The 14,213-nt window shown below is 40.3% G+C and overlaps 1 protein-coding gene across 5 annotated transcripts in view; it reads right to left on the bottom strand.

Annotated features, from left to right (window-relative positions):
• PTPN13 (protein tyrosine phosphatase non-receptor type 13) overlaps positions 1–6,391 on the bottom strand; it is a 210,665-nt gene extending 204,274 nt beyond the window's left edge. For all 5 annotated transcript variants that reach the window (XM_045880821.3, XM_045880823.3, XM_045880824.3 and 2 more), the window contains exon 1: positions 5,928–6,391. The gene's annotated coding sequence lies outside the window, so the exon portion shown is untranslated. The remainder of the gene's footprint in view (positions 1–5,927) is intronic.
• Between the last annotated feature and the right edge of the window lie 7,822 nt (positions 6,392–14,213).

Below are 14,213 nucleotides of genomic sequence, written 5' to 3'. Positions count from 1 at the left end.
TATCTGACTACACTAAGACCTAAAATAATCATCTCTTAATAATTTAAATGTTTATTTTAAAAATTACAGAAAAAGTGCATTAAGTAATACTTAGCAGTGCTGAGAGAAACTAAGCTTCTTAAAAATGTTCCCTAATTTTAAAAAATTCCCATGCTCTTTCTTCCAAAAAAACCCCAAAAAGAAACAAACAAAAAACACCAACTTTGAATATTTCTACCACATTCTCAAGTTACATAATCATTCTAACCTTAAGTTATTCAACAAGAAAGTTTCATTTTTCTTCCACAGACTACATTAGAGCTAAGTGGGAAAGCTTCAAAACATGAAAACAATATTGTATACAAAACATTCCATCAGGCATCCTTTCAAAAGAACTCTCATTATCCTGGATGCAACCTGTCTGACCCCAGTAGGTAAAAAAAGCATGTGTTTATGTAAAAAGAAATGTACCATCTACCAATAGAAAAAAAAATACTTTTAATTGAAAATGATTTGTTTCCATGTCTACTCAGAACACACTAAACCAATAAAGAAAACTGATATTTTAGGTGTTTGGGGGGGTGGTATAAAAATGAGATGGGCTAGGGGCGCCTGGGTGGCTCAGTCGTTAAGCGTCTGCCTTCGGCTCAGGTCATGATCCCAGGGTCCTGGGATCGAGCCCCAGCATCGGGCTCCCTGCTCAGCAGGGAGTCTGCTTCTCCCTCTCCCACTCCGCCTGCTTATGTTCCCTCTCTGGCTGTCTTTCTCTCTGTCAAATAAATAAAACCTTTAAAAAAAAAATGAGATGGACTAAACACATCATAGTTTCTTCTAAGCTGTGCATCAGTAGTTAACAAGTGGTAAACACCAATAAAATTCATGACATAGAATTAGCTTCCAACCACCTCAAATTGTTTAGGAACCTCATACTTTGTTGAAGGGGATACTTTCCCTGTGGGAAAGAATAAAGTCTCTCATGCATCTGTATGTTCATGTTAAAACTAATATAATGGTTTTCTGCTGGGAAATTGAATCATATCATATGACAACTAAGAGTTTCTATAACTAAAATAAAAACAAACTAACAAAAAACAAAAACACCTTCACCAGATAGAAAAACCTTGAATCAAATTCCAACACTTGAATTGAAATGATGACGTTCTCTATTTCCCAACCTGAAACTGTTGGAGTACACAAGGGCAATTAAGTCATGGGTTAGATTCAGGGCATACTGATACAAATAATGCACACAAGTACACTGAAGTTCCACCTCTGAGTTAACTTTGAAAAGGAAAACCTTGTAACTAGGTATAGCAGATTGAGGAAAGATGTAATATAAGCATCAAATATGTGGTATTTCTCCACATTAGAAAAAAAACTATAGGGGCGCCTGGGTGGCTCGGTCGTTGGGCATCTGCCTTCTGCTCAGGTCGTGATCCCAGGGTCCTGGGGTAGAGCCCCACAGTGGGCTCCATGCTCTGCAGGGAGCCTGCTTCCCCCTCTCCCACTCCCCCTGCTTGTGTTCCTGCTCTCGCTATCTCTCTCACTCTCTCTCTGTCGGAAAATAAAATCTTTAAAAAAAAAAACTATAAGAAATATTATATTTTAAATTACAAAGCTAAGGAAAATGAATATACACACCCACTTCAGATGATGAGAAAATGGAATATAAATTTCAAAACCTCTAGGTAGTATATCAACTATACTACAGTAAAAAATTAAAATTTTTAAAAAATCCTTCAGGTAATACAGACTTTTGTGATTATAGAAATGTTCCATATCTGAGCTGTCCGATACGGCAACTACTAGCCACAAGCAGCTACTGAGCACTTCAAATATGGTTAGTGGGAATAAGAAATTGAATCTTAAATATCATTTAATTAATGTAAATTTAGCCACAGGTATCTGGACTACAACATTGGACAGTGCAGCACTAAAGAAGTAGAGGGAAATATTCGTACCTTAAATTCTGATTCAAATAGTAAAAGTCTTGTAAATGGGCATATACATAGATGCTTCTGAAAAAAATTTTTTTTTTAATTCTTATGACTTTAATGAAGACGAAAGGATTATGACACAATATAAAAATGATGCTGCATTTGTGGGGACAAATTTTCTGTACTCATTTTCTAGACAGGACTAGAATATTGGTTCACAAGTTGGCTCCAAGTTGTAATTTTCTTTGGGAGCTTCCAAAAATATGGATGCCTGGGTCTCATCCCCCCAAGCTTTTGGCTTAATTGGTTTGGGTTGAGTCCTGGGCATAAAAGCTTTTTAAAGCTACCCTGGAGATTCTAACATAGAGCCAGAGTTGAGCATTACTAAACTAGAAAGAAAATGAGAAACTGTTTATTAAGCATAGACGCAGTACTAAGACATTGCTTTGCTGGTAGGCAAAGAGGGCCTTTGACAACCCAAATTCAAGTCAAAACACCTAAGGGCTAAATATGAGCTACACATTCTAAACATTCAGAAGTGATTTGGGTTATACAATCATTTTTTTTTTTTAAAGATTTTATTTATTTATTTGACAGAGAGAGAGAGAGAGAGCACAGATAGAATGGCAGGCAGAGGGAGAGGGAGAAGCAGGCTCTCCGCTGAGCAGGGAGCCCGATGCGGGGCTCTATCCCAGGGCCCTGGGATCATGACCCCAGCCGAAGGCAGACGCTCAACCCACTGAGCCACTCAGGCGCCCCCAATCATAGATTTTTATTATCACTGAATGTTATTCAATTATGTAAAAGAAATTAGAAAGGAAGGAAATAAACTAAATATTGAGTGTCAACTTGCCTTTGCCAATTTCATGTATATTATTTAATTTCATCCTCAACATATCTTGGGAGGTATATATTATTAATTTATTTACAGATGTGGAAAGTAGATTTAAAGATATTCCCTAGGACTGGACATATGTTTGTCAAACAGTAAAGTCCACACTCTACAGCAGAAGGATTCTCCCTGGGGAAGTTTGTTTCAGTAAATTTTCACACTGGAATCAAACAAAAAAAAGGAAAAGAAAAAGAAAGAAAAAGCAGGATTCAGTGGTGGAGCGCAGGATAAGGCAAACATACTAAAACAGGTGCTTAACCAGTCCCTGTTCTGGCATTATCCAGGTTATCTGATGGCAAACCCTGGGAAAACAGGTTTGTCTATGGTTCAAATCTACACCAGCCGCTACACTAGACCATTTAGGAGTAGCTGCCTTTTATCCTAAGAACTTAAACAATTGGTCTCCTACTGCCTCATAAGCTATTAGGTATAGTCACACATTCTTCGGACAGGATAGAACAAGATGCTTATTCACAGCTGCCTGACAGTAAACAGGAATAAGACAGGGGTTTTAAAGACTTTTTCATTTTACCCCCTCCACTTAAAGGATTATTGGAACTCCTCACAGAGCAGTTTGCAGACCGTAGTTTTGATATATTTACACTGAGTGTAGAACTTTTATTTTAACCTAGGCCACTGAAAGTCTTACATTAATTTACTCATTAAAAGAAATCTTTTAAAAATTCAGTTCCTGAGTTGTTCAACCCACCTTAATTTTCAAATTAGGGGAGAAAGGTTCTCAGGGAAAAAAAAAAAAGGTAAATCCAAAGCAACAGACCCCCACTCCCTACCTATCAGCACTAATCCTTCTATCCTAAGACTCAGTATCTTTTCTCCTTTTTCAGGCCCCTACCCTGTAAAGTGACATTAACACAAATGAGTCACATTTATTTACATCTGAGGCACGAAAGAATACCTTCAGCTCATTGTTCTAATTAATGGCACAGACTTCTCCCATAGCATATTCCAAAATAAGAATACATTGACAGGATTAACTCATAAATGCACCGGCTTAGTGTATGGTAGTGTTTCTTTTCAATTTCAAATGGTATTAATTACTATTTAATTATACTCCAAAAAATGTTTCATAATTTATTTAAAAATTACAAACTCTTGTCAAAGAAGAGGAAGCAGCAGCGGTAGCTTATCCCCAGTAGTCCTACCCGCCCCGCCCCTGCCCCCCATATGTTTGAGGCTGGGCAATTTGATGAGCTGGAAAAAAATATACTCAATTGATAAAGAGAAGCTACAATGCTCCCCCATCCAATCCTTAGCCTATTAAAAGTGGAACAAAGCAAGGATTAGACCTGTTTTTTCTTAATAATAAAGAATACACAAACTCCATTTTTTTTTTTAAAGAATGATACCTATTATCTACACAGAAACAACTGATTAGCCAATTCTCACACTCACTTCCTGCATTGGAGGAAGGCCTCCAGTTAAAGATAATGTAAGTTCTACAATTTTTAATCCCTATTACAGTGCCCAAATTCATCCTTTAAATTGGCATTGGTTTTAACAGTTTGTGTATTTGTGTGACATGAAAAATTATTTATAAATATTTTTGGATGCTAGTAATCACCCTCCAAAAACTAAGTAGCTTTACATGAAGTAAACATTTTGGTGGCACAAATGTAAATTCAAAAGACAGACCTAAATAATGGTAAAAGTCATAATTCTCTAATTGTAAAAGTGAAAGTCACTACAAATTAATCTTTTCTTAATAACTAACCATAGATATTTTTCTAACCTTAATTCCAGCTTCCATCCTACCTTCTCCCCCACACATACTCCCACAAAGCCTCTAGAACATCAAAGTTAGGACACAATGTTATTATGGAAAAGTATAATAAATTTAGAATTGGTTAAAAAAGCAGTTAGTTCGCCTCTGTATGAATTTACTGAATCAATAAAAGCATAGACGTAATAAAAATACTAATGATATTAAAAGGAGAAATAATGTTTATCAAAGCACCACCAAAAGCAACCAGTGAGCATGATGCAAGTTTTCACTCTGATCCTGCTAACCCAGTCATCACGAATTTGGGAAAATACCAACACTTGTTTCATAATACAGCGACTTTGCTTTATTTTCCCATCCTTCAGTAAAACTCTACAGATGTAAAATTTTAAGTCTTGCTAATTAGTTACCAGTGCCCTTCATCCCGCAGATCAGGTGTCCTACATTTTGTTTAGGTCCCCGCCTTGAAAACAAACCCGATTGCCCCATTTTCTGAGAGGTAAACTCAGCTCCAAGCAGCTCCCTATGAAGTCACCGCGTTTGTTGTTTCAAAGATGCAATTAAACGAACATAACACAAGGCTGTCGAAGAGATTAGTTGGAAGTGTGTGGAGGTGTCAATCATGTATGTATAAGGCCAATGAAAACTGTATTGCTACAAATCTATTTTAGTCGTAGTATTTCTCCCCATCCCCCCTTCTCCAATATATTCACAACATAGGGCAATTAAACTTTGTAAGAACTTACTCGACTTTAGCAAACTTTAGCTTTCCAACTTTCTGTACTCAGAATCCAGCAACGAGCAAAGGCGGGGTGGGGGTGGGGGTGGGGGTGGGGGATTTAACTGAGGCAGGGATAAGAAAAGCAATTAAAGAGCTTGCATCAGGCAGTGTCTCTCCCTCTGCCCGTCTTCCTCCCTTCCCACCCCCTCTTCCCTGAGCCCTTACATATACACATTCTTCTGGGCGGCCTCTAACCACACCATGTCCACAGTCATTTACAGAAATTAGAAACAGACTTCGGGATCCCTTCCCACAGCACGCACATCGCAGAGCTGTACTAGCAAGATGGGGCGATGCCACTCCCTACTACCTCGCAATCTCTTACTCCCCCTCTGGGGTTTCAGTCTCCAGAATCCGGCTTTCCTCCGCGGAGAAGGTGGGTCTACCTAATTCACAATGAAATTTCATCTCATCCTTCCCCACCCAGCCACCGCACCACGAAAACCAAAGCAAAGTTCCTTCCCCACCAGGGCAACAGAGGAGTTGGTTTCAGGGGCCGGAGCAAAAGCTGGGAGAGGAGGACAGGGAGCGTGGTGTACTTTGTTTCCCACTACCGCATATCCACACCAAGAGCCCAGGGCTGCTCTTCGTCCTTACCCGCTCGTCCGGAGACCTGGTCCTGCTACTGGAGCGCGAGGCAAGGGCTGAGCCGACGCGGCGTCGGGGCGGGCCGCCGGCAGCAGCCTCGGGCGCCGAGAGCCACCACCTCCTCCCCGCCAAGCGGCTGCGGGCGTGGGCCGAAGGAGCTGAAGAAGGAGCCTGGGGAGGGGGAGAAGAGGAGCAGCATCTCCTCCTCCTCCACGCCTCGGAAACGCCCCTCCAGCGGCGACCCCGGCCGACCGCCTGACCCCCGAGCGCTGGAGTACCCTCTCCGCCCTCCTGCGCTCCGCGCGCCTCCCAGAGCTTCGCCAAACCCTCCGGCGAGGGCCGGCTCAAGTGCTGCAGCCGGCTCCGAGCGCTGCCGAGGGGGCTGAGGCGGACCAGGGAGCTAGGGAGTGCCGCGCGCCCGCAAGACGGTCCCTAGGGGCGGTGATCATGGTGTGTGAGCCTCGCCGCACCGCCGCCGCGGGAGCTACTAGCCAGCACGGGCTCCACCTCAGCCACCCGCGCCGGCCCCGCCCCCGTTCCTGTCACTCAAAAGCCTTCGCGGGCTCTAGGAGGAGAGCGATCCGCGACCGGGCGCTCGCCTCCGCCCCATTGGTCCTCCCGGCCTCCAGTTCCGCCCCCTCCCTAGGGACGGGGTCGCCGGGGAGACCAGCGCCCCGGTTCCCATGACAACCGGTGCCTAGGGCCTGGCTTTTAGTGTTCTGGCTAAGCAGACGCTCAGGTTGGTCGCGGGGCAGCGAAGTTCCTCCCCCCTGCAGTGTGCACTCCTAATTTTAGGCCAAGTTGAAAACGCGGCCGACCGCCCCCACGCTTCCAACTTCAGAAGCAGAACTTTATGGCCCTAGAGAGTGTGAGGGAGAGTGAAAAATGTCTAACTGCTTGCTCTTGCCCTGTGACTCTAAATAGCCCCTCCCCCCTCGCCCTCCCTGGGCTCCAGCCTTGTTTCCATATTCTCACAGGGCGGATTTGGGCTTTGAAAGGGTGAGGAGAAGAGGGAAGAGAGAAAGAGCAGGGCTGTGCCAGCTCCCTGCAGCAATATAGCAACTTGGAAATGGCGGGGTCAACGAAAACAGCTCGGTGAGTTTTCCCCCAGTTGTAAAGTGATCCTCAAAGGTGTGCTGGCAGCACTTCGTCAACCCCAGGTGCCCTCGGGGAAACTCAAATACTCAGTATTCTTGGAAAAAGTAGGTAAATTATTCTGTTAAAATTCCTCTGAAACTAAGATAATCCTAAAGTTAAAAAAGTTAAAAGGTTCCAGGTAATCGACTAAAATAAAGAATATGCATTTTTTATATAGGACTACACATTGCCACTTGGCAAAGTTATGTCCTAGCAGCTATACCCCTCCTGCAGACAGAAAGATTTGGGTTTCAACAATTGACAAAGAAGACTTACTGAATTCATGAGCAAACAGTATCTTGTCATTTGAGTTTCAACAGTTTGGGTTTATTCTCGGATAAGGCAACCTGGTCCACTCTGGATAGGGGACGTGTAAACGCGGTCCTGGGCTGATAGTGTTGAGCCCTAGGTGAATCTAAACTTCATGGCTGGCTCCAAAATGGAGAGATCTGAGGTGAAATTAAAACTGCAATTCTAGGTTCCCTAGCCCCTGAGGCTGCTGTACATGTATGATGAATGAGGGAATTAATAGTAATGATTTACCTTTGGCAAGCACTTGACTTCTCATTATCTCATTTACTAAATGAATAACTGTGATGGATGTGTTTAGTCAAATATACCTTGCAAGTATGCACTGAATGTAATTACTCACAGCACTAAATACAATGGAAAATGCAGAGCAAAATTTTAAGATAAGGTCCTTGCCCTCAGGGAGCTAACCACAGCGCCTAAGAAAGAAAAGTAGCATTCTTGAAACAATTTGAGATTATGGCTAGAATGTGCAGCCAAACTTTGAGTACAATAGCAGATGAAAGTATGTGGTAGGTTGAATGGGCTGAATTAGTCATATTAAGGAGCAGGGGAATTTAAACTGGGCTTTGAAGAAGAGTAGGTAGTGGGATGAAGGAAGCACCCATGAGGAAAGACAAATGAAGGAAACAACATTAAACCAAAGTGCAACAGCAGGAATAGAGTGGTGATAGTAATTAACAGTGAGAAGACCAGCCCAGCTGAACTAGAGACAGAAGTGAAGGATTAGAGCCCTTTCCCCAGTCCTTCCCCCATTTTCTGAAATAGGTGTTTTTAAGTGTTCTGGTTCATGTATAACAATGCTAAGGTCATTGTCATTGAAAGAAAGTTCATATATTTATCAGAAAGAAAAGCAAATCCATAATACTTGGAATAGCTTGCAAATTCAAGAAAGTATGAAGAGTATAGTGTTGCAAATTTTCTGAAAAGTAGACAAACCAGTGTTGTGAGCCTTGTTCCGCCCTCCCCGCCCCCCCGCCCCTTAAGGCCATTTCAGGTGGTTGCCCTCAAGGCTTTTTCACCAGTAATCCTTCTGTTTTGTATGAGGTAAAAGGCTGGTTTTAAAATAAATGGCTACGATACCAAAACCTGATAAAGAGTGTAAAGAGTACACAAAAGAGAAATCTACAAGTTAATCTCCTTTTGGATATAATGTAAAATTAAAATACTTAAGATACATGTAGACCCCAAAACTATGTTACAAATGCAATGGCAAAATTAAGAAGAATTATGCCAGGTATATAAGAATGATTCAGTAATAGAAAACTTATTCATTTGGTTGACTATATTAGTAAGTCAAAGAAGAAAAAAAAATCTGTATGAGTGTTTCAATTGATAATGAAAAGGATTTTCTAAAATCCAACATCATTCCTTAATGAAAACTTTTAAAGAATTTAGGATAGATAATTTAAATATATATATATATTTAAATATTTTATTTATTTATTTGACAGAGACACAGCGAGAGAGGGAACGCAATGAGGGGGAGTGGGAGAGGGAGAAGCAGGCTTCCCCCTGAGCAGGGAGCCCGATGCAGGGGCTCGATCCCAGGACCCTGGGATCATGACCTGAGCTGAAGGCAGACGCTTAACCAACTGAGCCACCCAGGCTCCCCGAAAGACACTATTTAAAAAATTTTTTTCTCAATAAGTCTAGAACTAATTCCAAAAATCTGCATACCTTCTGTTGTTATGGTTGTTTGATTTCTTAAATAGCACTTACAGTTTTCATACACATGTTTCATGTAATCCCGTTGAATACTGAAAGAACATTACAGGCTATATCACTTTATAAATGAGGAAAATGACACTCAAAGAAGAGAGGTGACTTGTCAAGATTTGCACTTAGGTGTTCTGAGTGCAAATGCTGTGCTCTTTCATTTTTTCGGAGCTACCAGGCTGCCTCCTAACGTTTAGAGTTATCTGTGCCATTGCTGTCATGTAACTCTCCATCCTAGGGGAATTCTCACATTCTAAAGAGAGTTCAGCCAACACCAAAAGAAAATAACCTGTTTATTCAATGGGCCTGAGGGTGATTGTAGTCCTATCTGGTTTCCATTGCTGTATTTTTTCCCCAGCTAATTCTTGGTTCACTTGGAAGTGTCAGTACTGTCTCACAAAGTCTTCCTTAAGCACTGTCAGACTTTGTGCTCCAATTACCTGCTCATGTTTTGGTGGACTACTTATCTTGCTTCTGCTTCTCCCCTGGGCAGAGTTCCCATCACAGTCCTTACTCTGTGAGCATAAAAAGGGATAATGTGTTTCTGGGCTTAAAGGAGGAAAAACACTAACATAGTTGGTACAAGCCAGAATACAAATATTTCATATTGAGATGAACACAAGAAGCCAGCTGGGAAAACATAGCTGTTTACAGATTTAGATTAGCCTAGAATTCATTTCAACCTTTGAGGTAAAGGTGGTATTTTTAAATCATTGGCATTTAAAGCACACAATCTTAACATTTTGGAAAGATATAAGCCCCTTTCTGAATTTGTTGAAATGTATAGATGCTTTCCCTAGAAAAATGCACAAACACACAAACTTGGAATACAATCTCAAGGAGTCCCTTACGGGGTGATCCATGGGTCCCACATAAAATATTCCTGACTTAGAGTGTGACACAAGGCTGGTCTCTAAGTGATGAATATTCTGAGGTCCATGAGCCAGCCACTTGGGAGCCCGTTAAGACCAGCTGTTTAGTTTCTTTATGTTAGTAGTGATAATCTGTTGACCTTTTTGTTTGTTTAGAGAAATCATTTTTATTTAGTCTTTAAGAGAAAAATCAGCTAGGGCGCCTGGGTGGCTCAGATGGTTAAGCGTCTGCCTTCGGCTCAGGTCATGATTCCAGGGTCCTGGGATCGAGTCCCACATCGGGCTCCCTGCTCCGTGGGAAGCCTGCTTCTCCCTCTGCCTCTCTCTCTCTCTCTGTCTCTCATGAATACATAAATAAAATGTTTAAAAAAAAAAAAAAAAGAGAAAAATCAGCTATGCTAGCCTCTAAGGTAGCATTGTCCAAAAGGACTTCTCGCCATGATGGAAATGTTCTGTAACTGTGCTATTCCATTCAGGAGCCACTAGCCACTTGAAATGTGGCTAGTGGGACTGAGGAACTGAATTTTTTATTTAATTTAAATTTCATTAATTTCAAAGGAGTTTTTTTCTTGTGATGAAAACTTTTAAGAGCTACTCTCAGCAATTCTCAAATATACAATACAGTATTATGAACTGCAGTCCCAATGTGTACATTACATCCCCATGACTTATTTATTTTATAGCTTGCAGTTTGTCTTAACATCCTAGACCTTTTATAACAAAAGTGACACATACATGTTGTAAAGATTTTAAATAAAAACATTTCAGAAATGCAATGTTTACTGTAATTCTAATCCTCAGAGAAACAGTAGTTGGTATAAATATTGCCATATAAATAGATATATGTATTTTTTAAAAGATTTTATTTATTTATTTGAGAGAGAGAGAGAGAGAGCAGGGGATCGGGGGGGAGAGCAGAGGGAGAGTGACAAGCAGACTCTGTGGTGACTGCAGTGCCCCATGCAGGGCTAGATCCCAGGACCCCGAGATCACAACCTGAGCCAAAATCAAGAGTCAGAAGCTCAACCGACTGAGCCACCTAAACTCCCCGAGATATATGTATTTTTGAAGAGAAATCATATTATTTTGTATAGCAATTTGATTTTGTCACTGGATAATATATATGGGCAACCATAGTTTATTTAATCATTCCACTATTATGGACATTTATTTTGTTTTTAATCTTATGACTATCAACAATACTGCAATAAATATTCTTGATCATATCTCTGTTCATATATGTAAATATTTCTATATGATAAATTTCCTAGGTGGAATAAGCTAAAGGATATAAACATTATGTATTATGAAAGACATTGCAAATGCACTTCCAAATGCAATAAGCCAAGCTATAATCCTACCAACAATCATGAGATGGTATCTATTTCACATATTTTCACCAATACCAGATATTATAAGTCTTTAAAAATTTTTTCTATGGGGCGCCTGGGTGACACAGTTGGTTAAGTACCTGACCCTTGGTTTTGGCTCAGGTCATGATCTCGGGGTCCTGAGATTGAGCCATCTGTCAGGCTCCAAGCTCTGCACAGAGTTTGCTTAAGATTCTCTCTCCTCTGCCCTCACCCTGACCCCCATTTGCGCACGTGCGTGCTTTCTCTCTCTCAAGTAAATAAATCTTAAAAAATAAATAAATAAATAAATAAATAAATAAATAAATAAATAAATAATGTTTCCAATTTGATAGTTATAGACACCTTATTTTTGTTTTTTTTCTTTTATACAGTTGTTTTATTTTCAAATATGCATTGCTTTTCTGAATTTCTTTTGTAAATTTCGTATTCATTGTTTTTATTACTATATAGAAACTTTGTATTTTATGTAGCAAAATAAACAAATTCTTTTAAGATTTGGGGGATAAGTGGGTATCTGCTGCTATCACCAAAATGAATTCCACATAGATCAAAGAATAAAATGTGAAAAACAAAGCTGTGAAAGTCTAGAAGAAAAAAAAGGAAGAATATTTTTAGTAACAGAAAATAAAATGGCTTGTAAGCGTACAAAAAATACTAATAAGAGAAAGAAAACTATACCTGCAACATGAGAGCATTTGTACCCATTAGATTAGCAATGATCAAAAAAGTTTGATCATGCTGTGTTGGCGAGGCTGAGAGGCAACCAAGTGTGCCTGCAAACTTTCCATCTGTACTGGGAATGACTGTAACTAGTTTGTACCACTTCTTTAGAGGGCGGCTTGGTTTGGTTTAACAAAATGCAAAACGTGCCTACTCTTTAATACAGCAATTACACTTCTAGAAGCTAAACCTACAGCTCTACTTTACATGTAAGACAGGACCAAGTACAAAAAAATGTATTTTGAATTTTAAGGAATAGCAAAAGTTTGGGGATAACCTATGTGTCCATTAAAAAGGGAGAAGTTAAGTCAACTATGCCACACCTAAGCAACAGAATACTATACAGCCATCCAAAAGAGCTAGGCATATCTAGAGGATCTGATAATAGAGATCAAAGGATGTTACAATGTTTAAAAAAATGTATCTGCTAAGGATGTGAGCCAACCTTACTTCAGAAAAGAACATGTGTATGGGTGTATCTGACAAGATACACAAGAAATAGCTGGATTTCTCCACACCATTTTTGAATGATGCATGTTCCTCCTTTATTATATACTATATCTAGCCAACCATTTTATCATATATTGTACCTGGTGTGTTGCTAACCACTGTGATTTAGAATTTATTTTAATAGCTTTTAGTGTTAAAAAAAAATAGCGTTTAGTGTACTTCCTCCTCATTTATTTTCTTTTTAGGGTCTTCTTGGTTATTTTTATTTATTTATTTATTTTTGGATTTTATTTGAGAGAGAGAGCTCACATGAGCACAAGCGGTGGGGTGGGGTAGAGGGTAAGGGAGAGGCAGGCTCCCCGCCGAGCAGGGAGCCCGATGTGGGGCTTGATCCAGGGACTCCAGGATCATGACCTGAGCCGAAGGCAGTCGCTTAACCAACTGAGCCACCCAGGCGCCCTTTATTTATTTATTTTTAAAGATTTTATTTATTTGAAAGAGAGAGACACAGCGAGAGAGGGAACACAAGCAGGGGGAGTGGGAGAGGGAGAAGCAGGCTTCCCGCTGAGTGGGGAGCCCGATGCGGGGCTTGATCCCAGGACCCTGGGATCATGACCTGAGCTGAAGGCAGATGCTTAACTGGCTGAGCCACCCAGACGCCCCTTTTCTTGGTTATTTTTAAAAGGTTAATCTTCCAAGTGAATTTTTAAATTATTTTGTCAAATTCCCAAAAGTATTGTTAGATATTTCATTAAAATTATACTGGTTATGTAGGTTACTTTTAAAAGGTATTAAAATTATATGATGTTTGGGTGTTGGTATTTATTTATTTATCTTTTTAAAGATTATTTTAGAGAGAGAGCACAAGGGGGGAGGGCCAGAGAGAGGGGGAGAATCTCAAACAGACTCCATGCCCAGCGCAGAGCCCAACTTGGGGCTCGATCTCAGAACCCTGAGATCACAACCCTGAGATGAAGACCCTGAGAACACCACCTGAGTGGAAACCAAGAGTCAGACGCTTGACCGACTGTGCCACCCAGGCACCCCTGAGTGTTAGTATTTAATCTAAAAGTATCTCTTCTTTTTTTTGTTTTCTTCCTTCTTTCCTTCCTCCCTCCTTCCTTTCTTCCTTTCTTTCTCTTCTCTTCTCGTCTTCTCTTCTCTTTCTTTCGCTCATACCCATAGTGGACCAAACAAGGGCTTGAACTCACAACCTGAGCTGAGATCAGAGTCAGATGCTCAACCAAGGGAGCCACCTAGGTGCCCCATTTCTTCTTTATTCAAACATTTTTGTCTTACAAATTCATTTTTGAAGTAAATTTTATTAATTTATTTTAGTATTCATTTCTAGCTAATTATTGTTATTATAAATAGGATTCTTTTTATATTGTATGTTCTAACTGGTTATGATTTATACATGAGAAAGCTCTTCATTTTGTATGTTAATTTTTTAAAAAGATTTTATTTATTTATTTGAGAGAGTGAGTGAGAGAGAGCACAAGCAGGGAGAGCGGCAGAAGGAGAGGGAGAAACCCTGACTGAGATCATGACCTGACCCGAAGGCAGATGCTTAACCGACTGAGACACCAGGGGCCCCTATATGTTAATTTTAAAAACTGGTTACCTTAACTCATCTTTTATTGCTTCTAAAAGTTTTTCAATTGATCCTTGGAGTTTTCATATAATTTGCAAACAAATGACAATCCTAACTTATG

Source organism: Mirounga angustirostris, unplaced genomic scaffold (assembly GCF_029215605.1).
Source record: "Mirounga angustirostris isolate CCGP_5_RB_7025 unplaced genomic scaffold, mMirAng1.0.hap1 SCAF_2, whole genome shotgun sequence".
NCBI classification, from domain to species: Eukaryota; Metazoa; Chordata; class Mammalia; order Carnivora; family Phocidae; genus Mirounga; species Mirounga angustirostris.
This window is presented reverse-complemented; position numbering and strand designations above follow the sequence as displayed.